This window comes from Panthera leo, chromosome C2 (assembly GCF_018350215.1).
Source record: "Panthera leo isolate Ple1 chromosome C2, P.leo_Ple1_pat1.1, whole genome shotgun sequence".
Taxonomy (NCBI): Eukaryota; Metazoa; Chordata; class Mammalia; order Carnivora; family Felidae; genus Panthera; species Panthera leo.
In genome coordinates this window covers 156776490-156794293 of record NC_056687.1, presented here as the reverse complement: position 1 = coordinate 156794293, position 17804 = coordinate 156776490, and the positions used below count along the sequence as shown (strand labels likewise).

Sequence of the window (17804 nt, the reverse complement as noted above, 5' to 3'; positions counted from 1 at the left end):
AGAGGTTTGGAATCATCACTCTCAAGGGTGCCCCTTAAGGTGTACTTCTCTAAAACAAATGTTCCCTAGAATGGCCACGACAATCCAAATTATCCAAAAGTTTAGCCATGTTTCCAGAAAGGCACAAGAATCTGGTCCATGGACCAGGTAGAAGCTATCTTGCCTTTGAGCTCCCTATGATGTCTTAACTCTGAGGGGCCCTGTTTTCCAACAGCTGTTCTAAAACACCTGGAATCATATGTTCCCTACTTTTGAACAAAATGGGTAGCTTACCAGGAAGCTTCAACAAACTGAAAAGCAAAAGAGTACTCACCAGGAAGGGTGATGCCTTCATAAAAACAAAAACAGAACCTAGATAAAGCCAGAGAGCTCAAAACCCAAAAAGACAAGAGCTCAAAATCCAGGAGAGACTTCCCTTCAAACCCCAAGGTCAGCAAAAAGCAGCGAGCGTAATGGGCTCTGTGGGTACTGGCACCTGTGTGTTCCTCAGCCCAGAGTTATCCCGTGTCTTCTCTGGATCCTGCCTCTCTGACGCTGTTCAATGTTGATGGTGGGAAGACTCTCTAAAGACCTGATATACAAGGAAAGCCAGGTTAGATTTCCCTCTAAGTCAACATGACTGTATATAAACTGTTCAAACCAAAAGCCTGATTTATGGCCCGCCGTGCACGCACTGTACATCTGTTTTGTGAATGAACAGCCTAAGAGAAAACCACCTTGTCCTCGAGATACTGATCAATGCTCCTGCTCCCTACATGCCTTTACGATAAAACTCATGATTCCTGCCTAGATGCTAATCTATAATCTTCTGAGCTTTTACAGGTTGTAAAGGAGCATATCACCCCGTAAAAACTGTTCCTTCTCCAGAGCACTTTCTTCCCTGTGACGAGCATGTTTTCCTGGGCAGCTGTCCTAACTGGGACTTGAATAAAACTCTTTCTTACTTTTAGAGATTCCAAAATGTCTGTCCAATTTGCATCGACAGTATAGTGTCGACCTGAGAAACAAAATAGCCGGTTATTTTACTAGCAAAATGAGTTTATTTGGGAATAGCAGAGGAGCCGCAGTTTAGGACAAGCAGATAAATGTTTTAAACATGTAACATATATGTTTGAAAACATATAAATGTTTTATACGTAAGTTTTTCTAAGAATTTCAGGGCAATTGCTATTTGCTTTTTTCAAATACAGAACGATTTTGTCCCAGTATTATGGTATTTTATAATACCTACAACCATTTTGAGAATATGTGAGATTTGGGGATTGGTAGATAGGTGGGCTTTCGTCTGTTTCCAGAGATGCATTTCTGATTTTATAGAGATTTGCAAGACAAAGACTGTTGTTTTTAATTCCCACAAATAACTGGATTACAGCCTGAATAACAAGGGCTTGACCCCTTTTAAATGAAACTTGCTACATTATGTCAGAGAGATTTCTAACTAAAATTTATGCCCTTGAAATGTCTGTACACAGGGGCGCCTGGGTGGCTCAGTAGGTTGAACGTCCGACTTCGGCTCAGGTCATGATCTCGCGGTCTGTGAGTTCGAGCCCCGCGTCGGGCTCTGTGCTGACCGCTGGGAGCCTGGAGCCCGCTTCGGATTCTGTGCCTCCCTCTCTCTCTGTCCCTCCCCCACTCATGCTCTGTCTCTCTCTGTGTCAAAAATAAATAAACATTGAAATGTCTGTATACAGTATTTTAACAAAAGTCTTCTGAGCATCCAATTCAACACTGGCTTCTATTAATCCTTGAACATCACTTCTGCTGATCATTTGTAGGAGGACCTACAAGAAATGTTGGTCACTTCTCTGCGAAGAGGGTGTTGTGAATGTCACTGAGTTTTCTAATTGCATTCTAAATTTGGAAGGATCTTTCGAAAGTGGAGGTAAAGGGACCTTATGATTTAAACTATCTGCTCTTGTCCAAGGGCATACATTTTCTTGGTGTGTGTGTAGTGGGAGGTCTGGGATACTTTGCAAAGGACGTTGCATAGGAAAGCCTGAAGCTGGCAGAACCTGATTACAGAGCTCTGGGAAGTAGGAGCGAAATGGGCCTTCCTGACAGTCGCTTTTGGTACATTGATTTCCAGGCTTTTGGCATTTCCATGAGTGACCCGTATACCTTCAACCTAGAGATTAGACTGGAGTGCTCTCCGTAAATCTAGTAGTGAAAGGAAAATTAAAACAGGTGGATGGGGCTGGATTTGGAGAAGGGGAACTTATGCTGGATGTGGACATTAATTTTTGTCCTGAATCTAATTTTTGTTTTTCCATCTTGTCAAGGGAGGCCCAAAGGCTAGCTATTATACTAATAGGACAGTTGACAAACTGTCTACAAAGACATTTTTTTTTTCAATATAGCCAACTTAAAGGATCCATCAACTGGTTACTGAAGAGTAGAATCTTATTAATCTCAATAATGATCCAAAGCCTTTTAATGGAAAGACCCTGGGACAATTTTCCAGGTTTAGACCATGAATAACAAGGATCCGAGAGGCATCCCTGGAGAGGGCATTGGTGATACAACCCCTGGATCTAAAACTTTACTCCCAAAAATAGTCTAAGAGAGCAAAGGCCTTGATTGCACGGCAGGCAAGGAGAGTGTCGAGAAAATACTGTCTCCAGGCTCCCACAAAAATGTGAGATGCTTCCAGCCGCTGACCTGCTAATATTTGACACCTGGAAGGTGCTACTGAAATGGGACTTTTCCAGCACAATGAAAACTTAGAGGACGAAAGCCCTTTATGAACTGGGACCTTTTATGACAAACTCCTTGAGATCTGACACAGCCAGACAGACAGAGTGCTGCTTATACATGGCTCTCCTGGCTCCCCAGTCTATCTGACAGGACACCAAGGTGCACCCCAGTTAGTGCACCAGAGGGTGGAGACCAGAGAGCATATTCTCATTGGACACAAAGCCAAGCAATTAGGACACAGAACAAGATGAGAGGAAAACCCTCAATCTGGCTCTTCCTTTTTCATTTTTTGAAATCGTTTGAGAATAGGTATTAACCCTTTACATGTTTGGGAGAACTCACCTGTGAAACCATCTGATCCTGAACTTTGTTGGAGTGTTATTCATTACTAAATAAATTTCATGGTTGCCAATTGGTCTGCTCAAATTTTCTATTTCTTCCCGATTCAGTTTTGGGAAGTTGTATGTCTTCTAGGAATTTGTCCATTTCTTCTAGAGTGTCCAGTTTGTTGGCATATAATTTTTCATAATATTCTCTTACAATGCTTTGTATTTCTGTGGTATCGGTTGTTATTTCTCCTCTTTCATTTCTGGTTTTTTGAATGTTTATTTTTGACAGACAAAGCGTGAGCGGGGGAGGGGCAGAGAGAGGGGGGGACAGAGGATCCGAAGCAGGCTCTGCACTGACAGCAGGGAGCCTGATGCAGGACTCAAGCTCATGATCTGTGAGATCATGATCTGAGCCAAAGTTGGATGCTCAATCCACTTAGCCACCCAGGTGCCCCCTGATTTTATTTATGAGTCCTCTCCTTTTTCTTGATGAGTCTGACTAAAGGTTTATCAATTTTGTTGATCTTTTCAAGAACCAGCTCCTGATTCCGTCTATCTATTCTATTGTTTGTTTAGTTTCTATTTCTTTGATTTCTGCTCTAATCTTTATTATTTCCTTCCTTCTACTGGCTTGGAGTTTGATTGTTCTTTTTCTAGCTCCTTTAGGTATAAGGTTGGGCTGTTTGAGATTTTTTTTGCTTCTTGAGGTAGGCCTGTATTGCTATAAACTTCCCTCTTATGACAACTTTGGCTGTATCCCAAAGATTTCAGACCAGCATGTTTTCATTTTCATTTGTCTCCATGTATATTTTTAATTTCCTCTTTGATTTCTTGGTTGACCCATTCATGGTTTAGTTGCGTGTTATTTAATCTCCATGTATTTGTGCTTGCTCTTTCCACATTTTTCCTTGTGGTCAATTTCTGGTTTCCTAGTGTTGTGGTCGGGAAGGATGCATGGTATGACTTCAATCTTTTTGACTTAGTTGAGACTTGTTTTGTTGACTAATATGTGATCTATTCTGGAGAATATTCTGTGTGCGCTTGAAAAGAATGTGTATTCTGCTGTTTTAGGATGAGATGTTCTGAATATACCTGTTAGATCCGTTTGGTCCCATGTGTCATTCAAAGGCATTGTTTCTTTGTTGATTTTTCTAAGTGGATGATCTATCCATCGATGTAAGTGGGTTGTTAAAGTCCTCCACTATTATTGTATTGCTATTGATTACTTTCCTTATGTTCGTTATAAACTGCTTTATGTATGTGATTGCTGCCACGTCGGGTGCATAACTATTTATAATTGTTCTATCTTCTTGTTGGATTATTACCTTTATGATTATATAGTGTCCTTCTTTGTCTCTTGCTACAGTCTTTGTTTTAAAACCTATTTTGTCTGAAATAAATATTGCCACCCTGGCTTTCTTTTCACCCCATTTGCACGATAAATGCTTTTCATCCCTTCACTTGCAATCTGCACATGAGTCTTTTGTAGGCAGCATATAAATGGGTCTTGCTTTTTTTTTTTTTTAAGATGTTATTTTTAAGTAATCTCTGTACCCAACGTGGGGCTCAAACTCACAACCCTGAGATCAAGAGTCACATGCTCCACTGACTAAGCCAGCCGGGCACCCCATGGGTCTTGCTTTTTTTATCCATTCTGTCACCCTATGTCTTTTTATCGGAGTGGTTAGTCCATTCACATTCGAAGGAATTACTGACATTTATGTATTTATTGCCATTTTGTTACTTGTTTTATGTTTTTTTTTAAATTTTGTCTATTCTCCCTTGCTTTCTTCTCTCACGGTTTGTTGGCTTTCTTTAGTGAAGAAAAGAGAAACTTGGATTCATTTCTCTTTATTTTTTGTATATCTATTACTGGTTTTGATGTGTGGTTACCATTAGTTTGTATATAACGTCGTCTGCAGTCTATGTGAAGTTGATGGCCACTTGAGTTTGAACCCATTCTTTACTCTTCACCCCTCCACACACATTTTAGGTATGTGGTGTCATACTTTGCACCATCAGTGCAGAGCCTGATGTGGGGCTCAAACTCATGGAACCGTGAGATCATGACCTGAGCCAAAACAAAGTGTCAGATGCTTAACCAACTGACCCACCTAGGCACCACTACTTCTCATCTTTTTACTTTGTGAATCCCTTGACTGATTTTTATAGATATACTTATTTTGACTGCTTTTGTGTTTCCTACTTTTCTCAGTCCTAATTTTGGTCTTTCCTTACCACTCAAAGAGTCCCCCTTACCATTTCTTATAGGGCAGGTTTAGTGGTCATGAATTCCTTTAACTTTTGTTTGTCTGGGAAACTCTCTATTTCTCCTTCTATTCTGAATGATAGCCATGCTGGCTAGAGTATTCTTGGTTGCAGGGGTTTTTTCTTCTTGTACTTGAATATATCATGCCACTCCCTTCTGACGTGTAAAGTTTTTGCTAAAAACTCAGCTAATGGCCTTATGGGGTTTCCCTTGTATGTAACTGTCTTCTCTTACTGCTTTTAAAATTATCTCTTTATCATTACTTTTTGTGGGGTGCCTGGCTGGTTTGGTCAGTAGAGCATGTGACTCTTGATCTTGGGGTTGCAACTTTGAGCACCACGTTGGGCACAGAGATTACTTTAAAAAAAAAACTTTTTAAAAAGGCAAGAGGAATGTAACACCACCTTTTGCAATGTTATTACTATATGTCTGGGTGTGGACCTCCTTGGATTGATTTTGTTGGGGGCTCTCTGTGCCTCCTGGATCTGGATTTCTGTTTCCCTCCCCAGATTCAGGAAGTTGTCAGCTGTTATTTCTTCAAATACATTTTCTGCCCCTTTTTCTCTCTCTTCTCCTTCTTAGATCCCTATAACGTGAATGTTTTTATGCTTAATAATGTCACTGAGTTCCCTAAGTTATTTTTTCTCTCTCCTGTTCAGCTTGATTGCTTTCCATTACTCTGTACTCCAGGTTGCTGATGCCTTCTTCTACTTCCTCTAGTATACATTTATTCCATCTAGTTTATTTTTAATTTCAATTATTGAGTTCTTCACCTCTGATTGGTTCTTTTTTATGTTTTCTGTCTCTTTGCTGAGGGTCTCACTGAGGCCCTCCACTCGTTTCTCAAGTCCAGTGAATATTTTTACGATCATTACTCTAAATTCTCTATCAGGCATATTACTTACCTCAATTTCATTTAGGTCTCCTTCTGTGATTTTGTCCCATTCTTTCATTTGGGACATATTCCTCTGTCTCCTCATTATGTCTAACTCTCTGTGTCTGTTTCTATGTGTTAGGAGAGTCAGCTACATGTCCTGCTTTTGAAAGTGGTGCTTGTGAAGAAGAGGTCTGATAGTGCCCCGCAGTGCAGTGTCCGCTGTTCACCATAACCTGGCACTCGGGTGTCTCCTATGTGTCGTGTGTGCCCTGCTATTGTGGCTGAGCTCCTTTTGCCTTCAGTCATCTGCAGTGGCTCCCTTTGCCTGTTGCGGGCAGGGTTTGGTCCTAGTGTTGTTAGTGAGTCATTCAGGAGCCACCTCGGTCTTAAACTGAGTCAGACCAGGCATTTGCCGGGGGTGCAGTAGCACAAAACTACAGAAGAATGTGGAGGTGGGATGTAAGGTGCCAGCAACGTCCGTGTTGGTGGGAGAGAATCTGAAGCTGCCAGGGACTGAGGGAGGCCAGGCTGGAGAGGGCGGATCCACAGAGGTGCTCAGGGACAGGGTAGCAGTGTTAGTAAGGTTTTCTGGGTCAGCTGTGGGAGGGGCCTGAACTGAAGGCCTGGCTGGAGGGGGTGTGTCCACAGGAGAATGTGGGGGTGGGGCATACTTTTAGCAAGTAAGGGTAGGGAGTGTTGGTGCTGCATTGGTTCCCACAAGTTCCCAGTGTCTAGGCTGGGGGATGGGGAAGAGAAGCGTTGCCTACCAGCTCCTTTGTTCCTGGAGAAGTCTCCTAAAGATCCATGCCCCTCCAGAACATGCTTGGAGATTAGCGGACACATCTCCCTCCTGTTTACCCCAGGAGCTTTTCAAACTGCTGCTTCTGTGCTTTATCTCAGGGGGTTGTTTCTTGTACTCTCTTTAAGGGTGAGGACTCAGTTTCCTTTTGCCCTCTCCGCTCACCCAGAACCAAGCCACTGATTTTTGAAGCTCTAGGTTTTAAGCCTCACTGATTGTAAGAACTGTTGAAATTCAGGCCCTCTGGTTTTCAAAGTCAAATGCTAGGGGATTGGTCTTCCCCATGTGGACTCCCTGGTGTGAGAGTCTGTTTCTCTCCCCTCTCTGTGCCAGCAGCTCCCTGCCTCCCATGGACAGCGCAGGTTCATTCATTCCCACCACGTTTCCACCTTTCCTACCCTCTTCAATGTGGCCATTTCTCTATATTTAGCTGTGGAGAGTCTGTGATACCAGTCTAAGGGGCATTTTGTGCATTATTTACACTGATGTGGCTGTTACCCAGTTGTATCTGAGGGACAAGAAGAGCTTACGGTCCTCCTACTCTGCCATCCTCCCTGGAAATCTCATTATTATCTTGAAGTGCTTACTGAAATGCTAACTAAAATGCTAACAGAAATAACCAAATTTCCGTGTCAAGTTCATTGCAATGAACTCTCATCAGATCTTTAACCAGGGGAACTTGAAGTCTTTTATCATTGATAGGCAGATATGTCTTGAAAAAGACTCCAGAATAAGGTTTATGATAATTTTGAGATCATAAAACTAAGTAAACATTTCCAGAACTAATGGAAAAACTGAATTCAAGCAAAACAAGAATTAATTATAGGGGACTGAATAAACTGAAGAGGGTGATTATAATTTTCACGACTTTTTGTTTGAACACTGCTGATTTTTTTTAATATTTTCTTTTCCTTTTTTTATTTTTATTTTTTAATATAAAATTTATTGTCAAATGGGTTTCTATACAACACCCAGTGCTCATCCCAACAGGTGCCCTCCTCAATGCCCATCACCCATTTTCCCCTCCCTCCCACGCCACATCAACCCTCAGTTTATTCTCAGTTTTTAAGAGTCTCTTATGGTTTGCCTCCCTCCCTCTCTTTTTTTTCCCCCTTCCCCTCCCCCATGGTCTTCTGTTAAGTTTCTCAGGATCCACACAAGAGTGAAAACATATGGTATCTGTCTCTCTCTGTATGACTTATTTCACTTATTTCTTATTTCATGTTTCACAAGAAAACACTCTCTAGTTCCATCCACGTTGCTACAAAAGGCCAGGTTTCATTCTTTCTCATTGCCACATAGTATTCCATTGTATATACAAACCACAACTTCTTTATCCATTTGTCAGCTGATGGACATTTAGGCTCTTTCCATAATTTGGCTATGGTTGAAAGTGCTGCTATAAACATTGGGGTACAAGTGCCCCTATGCATCAGCACTCCTGTATCCCTTGGGTAAATTCCTAGCAGTGCTATTGCTGGGTCATAGGGTAGATCGATTTTTAATTTTTTGAGAAACCTCCACACTGTTTTCCAGAGCGGCTGCACCAGTTTGCATTCCCACCGACAGTGCAAGAGGGTTCCCGTGTCTCCACATCCTCGCCAGCATCTAGAGTCTCGTGATTTGTTCATTTTAGCCACTCTGACCAGCGTGAGGTGGTATCTCAGTGTGGTTTTGGTTTGTATTTCCCTGTGCTTTTTCCAGATTGAAAGAAACCTTTTCTCTCCAGCTAACTGATGTGCAGCAATTTGGTAAACTATACCTTTATAAGCAGAACTAAGGCATTTACACTTTTTTCCCTACCTGATGCCTCCAGAATTCAGAAACTGTCCGTAAGTTTTCTTATATTTTCATGGCAGTATATTTATTTGCATAAGTTCAGTAAGAATCTGTTTTCCTCATAGTAGGATGCAATTGAAAATATTGGTTATAACACCAAGGCTTTTGACTAGAATGTTACATTGGAGAGAAACATGCATAGACTCAAGTATGACCAGACATCTTTAAGGAGTTAAAGTTGGCTTTGTGCAACGAATGAAGTTCCTGGGGAAAAGGTCTGACGCTTTGCTTACAAGGTTCCTAGCAGCCTTACCAGATAGGCAAAGAGGGTTGTTTCCTGGCAGGTGCTAGAATCTCAGGGTATTTTGAGGGACCTCAGGGAGAGAGAAAGTAACCCAAATCTGTAGGTATTGCAGGCAAATCTGCTGGCAAGCATTTGGCCTGGCTTCTTAGCCCAAGAGGCTATTAAAAGTTCGGTCTGGAGGAGGGCCTGGGTAGCTCAGTCGGTTAAGCATCCAACTCTTGCTTTTGGCTCAGGTCATGATCTCACAGTTTGTGAGTTCGAGCTCACATCGGGCTTTGGACTCTGCATTAGGCCCTGCTCTGACAGAGCAGAGCCTGCTTGGGATTCTCTCTGTCTCCCTCTCTCTCTGTTCCTCCACCACTCGTTCTCTCTCTTTCTCTCTGTCTCTCCCAAAATAAATCAATAAACTTTTTAAAAAATGTTCAATCTGGAGATTCCTTATGAAAAGTAACAGCACAGCAAATTTAAAAGAGCCTGTAAGATCAACCACTATTCTCTAGCACTTACGTAAATAATCGGCCCTTGTTCGTCGAAACTAAACTTATTTTGAACACAGATTAGTCTTATTTTAGCTAAGTTTGAAAACAAGGGTGACTTTAGAGAGAAAAATTATGTTTCAGTAACACACTTGTGATTCTAGTTCTGTTCACTTGTCTTTGAGGTTTTGTTTTCCGCCTGCAAACGAGACTAGATCCTGAATTTTTCCAGTTTCCTCCAATGTCTGGGTACAATGCTGAAAACTAACATTTTTAATTTTCTCCCATCCTTTTGACTTGGAATTATGGAAAACCAAAACTGCCCCCCCCCCTTTTTTATGAAGCCCTGCACACTGAGTACGAATGGCTTGATGGGAAATCAAGCCACATATAGACAGTCTTTGGGTCAAAGCTGCCCTCTGGGTGACACAAAAGGATTACTGGACACGCTTAAATTACAAACCAGGGGCGCTTGGCTGGCTCAGTCAGTACAGCATACGATCCTCTATCTCGGGTTTGTGAGTTTGAGCCCCACACTGGGCATAGAGTTTACTTAAATAAATAAATTACAAACCAGGAAAATCTGTGAGAATTGCAGCTGCCTGTTTTCACTCTGAAGATGCTTCAAGCCTGACATCTATGTAGTTGGTTGTGGCTAGCCCAAGCTTCACAGGCCTGGAAGGCCCTTGCTACCCAAGCCTAGCCGACCAGGTGTGCACAGGCCGGGCAGGTCAGGTGAGGCAGGAACCCGGAACAGGTCAAGCGTCCAGAGAAGGTGGATCAAGGAAGCAAGCTCTTGGAGGTTTATACCAGCGGCCTAATTCCAAGCCTTAACCTATACACATATTGCCCCAAATGTAAAGCTACAGGAATCTGTACTGCCTTGTCCGGGAGAAGCTGGGAAGACTGACAGGGGTGTCCTCCAATAACAGACACGTGGGAGCCTGGGAAAGTTCTGGACCTCATCAGACAGCCACTCGAAATGAGGACCGACTGTTGCCAATTCAGAGCAGCCTCCGCAGAAAGACGTTTACAGGCAAGGCTCTACGTCCCCTGTTCAGAGTTTGGGGTTCAGCCAGAGTATTCCCTACAGCCCCAGGCCACCTGCATGTGGCAAACTGTGCATGTGCGGACCACACAGGTCAGGGTAGCCAGGGACCTGGAACAGGGCGGTGTCCAGCCAGGCCAGCTCACAGGAGGGAGCTATCGGGGGTATTGTGGCACCTGCTTAATTCCAAGCCCTAAACGACACAAACGCACATGTTATCCCTGAAGGCAGAGCTGGAGGGATCTGGACTGCCTTGCCAAAGCTGGTTCATGCAAGGTGGCTGGGGGGTCTACACCCTCTGTAAGAGACACCAAGGAGCCCTTTTTACTGCAGAAGTCTGAGACCCCAGCAAACAGTAAGTACGCATGGGAACTAACTGTGACTCACTTCTGTGGCTGCTTCAAAGTGACTTTTCATGGGGGGGCTCCCTCTACCCTTGAGGCAATGCGTGTGGCTGGAGACGGGCCCAAGCTCCACAGGTCCGGAGGTCCCCAGCCGCCCACCGTCTGCTGATGGTGTGTGTATTGTGCATGTGTGAGCCACACGGGTCAGGATAGCCGGGCACCTGAAACACAGCGATGTTGGGTGAGGCCGAGCCACAGAAGCAGAATTTTGGAGGTGCCTGGCATCCGGGACATGCTGTCCTTTCCGTCTGCTTTGTTTGAGGAGGCAAATAGTGCTCAGACAAATCCTGTCTTTTCCAACCGTGTACTTAACTCTGGTTCACTGTGCGAATGTCATAAGCCGATAGAGTACAGGATGATGTTTAGTTTACCCATAAAGAAATAATATACGCCAAAGCAACGTGAGATTAATCACACTGTTGTTCCGGGCCAGGGGAGGTGAAGGGGATCAAGTCTGGATTTTGTTGTCGTGTGTCCCCTTATAGGACCTGGTACTCAGGGGAGATGGCTTAGCCAAGCGAGAGCTGGTGTCGGAGTTAAACTCCCGCATGGCCAGAGCACGTGGCTAGGGAACACGGGTGCCGGTGACGATGGCCAAGAGGATATTGTTCTGGAGGTCGCCGCATGGCATTCACCACTGGCAGTAAGAGTCACCTTTACTGCAGCAAGAACTGATTGCCTTATGGCCTTGAGACAGCTATTTTCAATCGGCAAAGTGTAGCCTTGCCCAGTGTTCACAGTACATGTGCCCTTGTCTCAGTGGCTTCTTCCTATGTCTTGGCTGACGAGCCCCCAGGGGGGCCCCTCAGCATCGGAGCCACTGAGTTCTTACGGCTAAGAACCGGCGAGACCCTGACATCCTCACAGCACTTCTCTTCACTCTTGCATCAAAACGTTACTTCTAAAAACTGTTCGTGTCTCTATCATAAAGAAGTGGATCCAAAATCGCATCGGCCAACACACGACAGTCCGCCCCGTGATTTCAAATCACTCACACGCCGGCTAACACTAAAGCGCAGGGCCCTGCACAAATCCAAGTTCGCAAAAATATCAATCCCCCCTGTGATTCTCCATCACTTACCACCTCGATCACACACACCCGGTCATATTTCGTATTTCTCCTTTGCACATCCCTTTACACCACACTTTAGTCACCAGTGCAAGGAAACGTTTTCCTGATGTCGTCAATATAAACACGACAAAGGACTCTTCAACATGGTACCATGTCTCATCACCAACTGACCGGAAGTTAACCCTCTTAAGCCACTCCGTTCAACGTCCTTAACAATTATGTTTCCATAGGAAGATAATTTTTATAAAGCTCCGGGAGGTACAAGCCTGAGCAGTGCTATCGAACACCTGTTCGACAGCCACAGCATCAGAATTCGAGGCTGTCGTCATTCATGCACTTTTGTGTTTTCAACATCTGCAAAGTCATTTTGACTTTATTAGTATTATCTCCCAAATGTTTACGTTTTCTAATGTATGATTTCCGTGTGTTAGATTTATTTTAGGAGGTTCGATGTGAAATGTTTCTCTGATCATTTTTATACTCCCTTTATCTTCTATTGACCTTGAATAATATCTTTTTCCCTCTGTTGTCGCATCTGTTACCTGTTTTATTTTTATACATGCCATCGTGTCGCGTTTCTTATTTTTTCCCCTGACTCTAAAAGGTTATGATGAGGGGCTTGGCTTACTGTGTATTATCCTGGTCCAATTTCTCATGTTCTATGTCTCACCGAGGAGCCACCAAGGCCAAAGTCACAGATACTTGTACTAGAGGTTTTGGTTCTGTTCCAGCAACACACCCTTAGCAACATGTCTTCCTTCTGTCATAAGTATTGCCCCAATATTATGGCTACTCTGAGAGTATTCCACATATCAACTGTTCTTAAGGGCAACAACTTACAATCTATAGTTAGAAAAACATCTTTTAGGGGCTCCTGGGTGGCTCAGTTGGTTAAGCTGGTTAAGCTGATTTCAGCTCAGCTCATGATCTCATGGTTTGTGGAACTGAGCCCCCGACAGCACAGAGCTTGCTTGAGAGTCTCTCTCTCCCTCTCTCTCTGTCCCTACCCCACTCACATGCACGTTCTCTGTCTCAAAAAAGTAAATTTAAAAAAAAAGAATAAAGATTTTTATGTCATTTTATAGTACTTCTTAGTGTTTTCTCCAACTGCATTATGTCGACTTTCCATTCCTTTCTGTTTTCTTCCATGTTAAACTCGTTTATGTTGTTTTAATGTATTTACTAATTTTATTTATGTGTGCACCCGACCATGACAACACTACCACAGCATGTGTGTTAAATTGAGATTGTTTGATTTCAGATATTTTAAAATTGAACATGACTCAATAGACTTGAACTCGAGAAAAAGTGGCTGCCATTATTCCTCCCACTAATCCCCCCACCAGTTCAATAAGGACCTGTAAGGGTTTCCTTCATTTTAATGACTCTATTTTTGGCATAGGTTGTAAACTGGGCGTAAATGAGATGGATAAAACTGAGCACAGTTCGGGGATCTCTATCTGGCTTGAAAGTCCTTTGTGTTAAATTTCAAGGTTGCTATTGTAGGTTTCGCTATGATCAAGAGTGGTTTTATTAACATAGGATCCCATATTCCCGGGACAGACATCTGTGGTGTGAGATTGAAGCCTGATGTACACCATCAAAGATAATGACATGTGAAAAGTAATATTTATTTATTTAATAAACTTAAAAAAAAATTTTTTTAAAGGGTGGGATGCCCGGGTGGCCCAGTGGGTTAAGAGTCCGACCTTGGCTCAGATCACGATCTCATGGTTCGTGATTTCGAGCCCTACATCAGGCTCTGTGCTGATAGCTTGGAGCCCGGAGCCTGCTTCGGATTCTGTGTCCTCCTCTCTCTCTGTCCCTCCCCCCTCATGCTCTCTCTCTCTCTCTCTCTCTCAAAAAATAAATTAAATAAATAGATAAATAGATAAATAAATAAACACTAAAATTTTTTGTAAAAAGACAATGATATGTGTTTAAAAAAAAAAAGGGGGCGCCTGGGTGGCTCAGTCGGTTAAGCGGCCAACTTCAGCTCAGGTCATGATCTTGCAGTTCGCAAGTTCGAGCCCCTCGTCAGGCTCTGTGCTGATAGCTTGGAGCCTGGAACCTGTTTTAGATTCTCTGTCTCCCTCTCTCTCTGTTCCTCCCCCGCTCACACTCTGTCTCTCTCTCAAAAATAAAGATTAAAAAAAAATAAAAAAAAAAAAGACAACAATATGTGTCATATGCTCAGTTTTCTGTGTCCTATATACACCTTCCAAGGTGTCCCTGTTCTTTTAAAGTCTGGACATGCTGCCCATGGTCCTAGTTTTCATTTTCTCATAAGTGAAAATGGATTAAACAGGGCAAGTTGGGAGTTAGTAAATGATCAGTTTTTCACCTACTTATATTTAAAGATATCATTGCCCTTTCCATATATTCAGTAGCTGCTGTTTTACAACTAAACGCTGGCCCACAAAATAAATCAGCAATTAGATTGGGGATATAGTGACGGGGTCTCTGCCATGTGTCCAGTACTGTACTCAGTTCAGTAAGATAAGGGAAAAGTGTAAATGTCGGTTCCCGGTTGTCTTACACGCTGGGTTATAATAACCAAGAGCCAGCCAGTAGTTCGAGCCAATCTTCCTCGTCCAAGTCCATGTCTGACAGAGGGTGCGGTATGGGATCTTCATCGCTTCCCGTGGAGCTTGAAGGGGAGGTTCCCACGGCTGCACCTGCTTCAGTTAGTTTCTCCCCTGCATGGAAGGCTTCCCAGCAAGCAGAAGGTGCAGACGGCAGAGGGTGGCGTGGACGGGTTGGGCTCGGTGATGCCGGAAGTGGTGGGGACTCTGGTGAGCCCTCCGTTGCAATTAGCTGACCAGGATGATGATCAGTGGAGGGAGTAGAGGGTTTCGCGGACAGTAGAGTTGTATCTGGACTAGAAGATGGCGTTCCAATTTGGAATGGCGGGGCGAACGGGAGAGCATCCCTGGCCACAGCGAGCATGGTATCCAGTGGTGACCAACAGGCAAGATAGTGTGGCCAGCAGGCAGCGTGCTGCCCTGCCCCACTTGGGAACATGGGCAGGGTTACCACTTTATAATGGAGTCACGCTTGCAACGGAAAAATAGTGTCCTATAAAACTTCAAGTCTTTCTTGTTGTTCTTGCCACTCAAGGAAATCTAGGGTTAGTATGGCCATTGGTGCCCACCCTGGCCCAAGCGTAATTGTCCTGCATCATGTCTAAACGTTAGGCATCTAGAGTTGATACATTAAAAGATGGTGTTGTTTATGCCCGAAATTCGTGTCGAAGCAGCATATCATTTTCTTTACTTTGGTGCGATGTGCCGTTTCTTCAGTCACCCTGTAGGATTTACTAGTGGCACGTGCTGTAGTTTCCCCAGAACTATACGTACACCGTTGTTTTCTAATTAATACTTTTCCTTTTCATTTAGATGTTGGGGTGTGGGTAGTGCTAGTTCTTATCTCTGTGGGTGCCTGCAGTATTAAGTCAATGGAAGTTTTTCATCCTTTCTGTATCTGTGGTTCAGAGATCTTGCCACCTCCAAGATTGTCTTAGTTCCAGCTTTTATATCTAGGCTGTTAGTGAGCGACCTAAGCTTTTGCTGGAGCCAGTCAGCATAGCTTTCAGTTGATCTGAGGTTTGTTCTAGGATAAGCGGAAGTTCCATGTTGTGTCTTAGCCCGTTCTTACATTAACTTTCCTCTGAAGTGGGTGCCCTGATCGGATTTTATGATAGTTTGGATGCCAGAGCAAGCAATCCAGACTTCTAATTCTCTGATGGCGAATATTTTTTTTTTTTACCATCTTTCCTGCAAGCAAAGGGGAATCCCCTTCCTAATCATGTGTCTATAATGGTACAGGTATGTAATGTATTCTCTGATACAGACAATGGTCCTATACTATCCATTTGTACAACTTGGAAGGGTCTGTCAGCTTTGACCTTCTCTGGAATATTCATTGATGCTTTCACATTTCACAATTCTCACATTTCTTCATTTGAAATTGGAGGTGTTGGTTAGGTACATGCATGCTTCTTTTCCCCAAACATGTTCTCGTGCCACGTGTGACAGCACGTGTTTGGTGACGTGCCCATGCCATGATCCTATCAGGCATGGCATATCTGTGCGTTCGGGTTTTATGTTCCATCGTTCTTCTTGTTTATGTCTGGTTTTTCTTTTTTTTAAGTCTATTCATTTGTATTTGAGAGAGAGCACAAGCGGGCAAGGAGCAGAGAGGGAGACACAGAATCCGAAGCAGGCTCCAGGATCTGAGCCGTCAGCACAGAGCCCAACGCAGGGCTTGAACCCACGAACTGCGAGATCATGACATGAGCCAAAGTTGGACACTCAACAGACTGAGCCACCCAGGCACCCCCTTTGTTTTGCTTTTTTTGGAATTGGTTTCCTCCTTATCCATGAATCATTGTGTTTTTAAAGTTAAATTTAAGGAATCTTTTTTTAAATGTTTATTTATTTTGGGAGAAAGAGAGAGCACAAGAGGAAGAGGGGCAGAGAGAAGGAGAAACAGAATCCCAAGCAGGCTCTTCGCCGTCAGCCCAGAGCCCCAGCGTGGGGCTCGAACTCACAACCCAGAACCGCAATATCATGACCTGAGCTGGGGTCAAGAGTCGGACGCTTAACCGACTGAGCCACCCAAGCACCCCAATTTTAAGGAATCTTTGCCTCTTTAGTTTTCTTAGTGAGTTTATCTACTTGGTTATTAAATTTGGTTACTTCAAAGTTGTCTTTGTGACGTGCAAGGACACATATGATGAATATGGAGGTGTCAACCAGGGCTATTTTCTGCCATATGTCCCTACCCCATATGTTCTTACTTCCTACTTTGCAGTCATCTCCGCTTCCCCCATGTTCCCAACTAAAGATCTGTCCCATTAGCCACCACCATGAATCTGAGAAAAAGTATACCTCATTCTGATTTTCCTCCACAGATTTTTCCATCGCTTGTTTCATGGTTCAGCATATTGTACTGATTCTTCTAAGACTGATTCTGTTAGTCCTCAAGGCCACAGTCTGCCAGCTACTCTGGATGGTGTCACCGACCCCGATCCTCTGTAAACCATGCGTTGTTGAGTGCCATGGTCCAGGGTGGCCCCCATCGCCCAACTGCTCCAGCTTGGATAGGCTCCTCCCTCAGAAATTCTGGCAAGTGCCCTATTGGCATAGATGAGATTTTCTCACTTCATGCGGAAGGTTGACCCTCCTTCCGTATTACCCACCCACCCATTCCGTTTCCATGCTAGGACTTCATGGTCAAGAGTAGCTCCCCTGTGCTTGTCAGGGGTCTGCCTTACGCACTTCAGAATAGGCTGTTAGACTATTGGTTTATTTTCTGTTAGTGGCTCTGTATTTGGTAGGGCCTCAGAGGGTGCCCTGATGAAGCTTTCAATTGCTTGATATCTGTTCTCAGCCACGGGAACTTCCTAGTCCAAAATGCGTCTGGGTAAAACTTTGGGGTCCTGCGGTGTTTTAGTCCATGGTGAGCATGTTGCAAACCTTGGTGAGTATAATTACTCTAATTTATATCGAGAGTCCTTATTGGCTGGTACCAATGTATTTCAATCTCAGGCAGTATTTTTCAAATAGAGGCAGCCCTTGAGTCTCTGTCCATCTAAATTCTCTACTCCTCCTAGTTATTTCATAAATATGCCTTAATATGAACCCCACGTGTGGTATGTGCAGTTTCTAATATCCAAACACTGCTATCCTTTTCTGAGTTTCTTCTGTACTGGAACTTGGTATGCAATCTGTTTTGTTCATTATTGGGTC

General features: G+C 43.6%; 1 long non-coding RNA gene across 1 annotated transcript in view; it reads left to right on the top strand.

Annotated features, from left to right (window-relative positions):
* LOC122198355 overlaps nucleotides 1-17176 on the top strand; it is a 28707-nt gene extending 11531 nt beyond the window's left edge. The window contains exon 3 of the long non-coding RNA XR_006192950.1: nucleotides 16967-17176. This is a non-coding gene — a long non-coding RNA (uncharacterized LOC122198355). The remainder of the gene's footprint in view (nucleotides 1-16966) is intronic.
* Nucleotides 17177-17804: the final 628 nt, after the last annotated feature.